The following is a 386-nucleotide window of genomic DNA, read 5'->3' as shown; positions in this document are numbered from 1 at the left end:
ACCTCCAATGACCATTCTTCTTCCACGGCTTCTCTCTATTCTTCCTCGCCTCTTTCGTAAACCCGAGACATTCAGGCTCGTGGAAATCTATTCATTATAAGCCTGTTTTTTTTTTCCCTTTCTTTCTTTCTCAATTCTTTTCAAAAGAGTCCAGACAGCGAGTAATTTTCAAAGCAACTTTTACTGCCTTATCTTTCCGCCCCGCTTGCCGTCGACGCCATCGCCCACGCTAGAAATGTGGATAATTATGTCGTAAGTCCATCTCGATATCGCGACGTATCAAAAATGCATATATTCCGGCAATCATAGTTCCTTTCTGGGCTCTTCATATGTTGCGGTTGATTTCCAGGCAGAAAACACACCGGGAATTAAGAAAATCTCGGTTT

This window comes from Penaeus monodon, chromosome 15, assembly GCF_015228065.2.
Source record: "Penaeus monodon isolate SGIC_2016 chromosome 15, NSTDA_Pmon_1, whole genome shotgun sequence".
Classification (NCBI taxonomy): Eukaryota; Metazoa; Arthropoda; class Malacostraca; order Decapoda; family Penaeidae; genus Penaeus; species Penaeus monodon.
The sequence above is the reverse complement of the archived record's forward strand: the minus strand, read 5'-3'. Positions refer to the sequence as shown.